Source organism: Colobus angolensis, unplaced genomic scaffold (genome assembly GCF_000951035.1).
Source record: "Colobus angolensis palliatus isolate OR3802 unplaced genomic scaffold, Cang.pa_1.0 Scaffold60, whole genome shotgun sequence".
In the NCBI taxonomy this organism is placed as follows: Eukaryota; Metazoa; Chordata; class Mammalia; order Primates; family Cercopithecidae; genus Colobus; species Colobus angolensis.
In genome coordinates this window covers 3,120,334-3,121,465 of record NW_012119599.1, presented here as the reverse complement: position 1 = coordinate 3,121,465, position 1,132 = coordinate 3,120,334, and the positions used below count along the sequence as shown (strand labels likewise).

The 1,132-nt window shown below is 45.5% G+C and overlaps 1 protein-coding gene across 1 annotated transcript in view; it reads left to right on the top strand.

The window, feature by feature from the left end:
- LOC105526989 (poliovirus receptor homolog) overlaps positions 1–1,132 on the top strand; it is an 18,787-nt gene that overhangs the window by 948 nt on the left and 16,707 nt on the right. The gene's annotated exons all lie outside the window — the stretch shown is intronic.

The following is a 1,132-nucleotide window of genomic DNA, read 5'->3' as shown; positions in this document are numbered from 1 at the left end:
TTATATATTGTGTGTGTGTGTATATATACGTATATATATAGTATGTGTGTGTGCGTGTATGTGTATGTGTGTGTGAGAGACAGAGACAGGGTCTTGCTCTGTTGCCCAGGCTGGAGTGCAGTGGCACAATCCAGGCTCACTGCAACCTGGACTTCCCAGGCTCAAGCTATCCTCTCACTGTGGCTTCTGGAGTAGCTGGGATTATAGGTGCTCACCACGACACCTGGCTAATTTTTTCGTATTTTTGGTAGAGATACGGTTTCGCTATGCTGCCCAGGCTGATTGCAGCCAAACACAGTGGCTCATGCCTGTAATCCCAACACTTTGGGAGGCTGAGGTGGGAGGATCACTTGAGTTTAGGAATTCAAAACCAGCCTGGGCAACATGGCAAGACCCCATTTCTACAAAAATAATTAACTAAATAAAAATTTAAAAACAGAAAAGAATACATAGGACCATGTTTATTAGCGTCAATAAGCGCTGACACATGTTGAGGACCTACTATGTGCTAGGGCCCTTAGCAGAAAAATTTTTATATAGGACCTGGGGGGTTAGAGGTCAGTCTCTGACCACCCAAGTTCAAATCCTACCTCTGCTACTAAACCTCTGTATGACTTGGAGGACGCTATACTCTGTGTCAGTTTCCCTGTCTATAAAATTATGTTAACAGTAGTGCTTGCCTCAGGGGGGCTATTTCAGGATTAAATGCCAAGATATATGTGAAGCACCCAGAATAGCCCCTGATCTGTGTCAGCACCCTGTGAGTGTGCACTGTTCTAAGTCTCATTTTACAAACTAGGAAAAAGAATCAGACAGGTTAAGTAACTGGCCTGAAGCCTCACTATAATTGCCTTCCTCTTGTGCCACGATCCCCCACATTCTTCCAGCCAGGACCTACCCGGAGTAATAATATAGCTTTTCATGGATTTGAAAACTCAGGATCTCTCCCCATTTTCTACATTGGGGATATTTTAACCCCTAATGGCAATTGTGCTATAAATGACGACAGTCATGGTATATGAAAGCTACGACACCGGTGTGATGAAAAGTTCTGGGGCCGGGCGCGGTGGCTCAAGCCTGTAATCCCAGCACTTTGGGAGGCCGAGACGGGCGGATCACGAGGTCAGGAGAT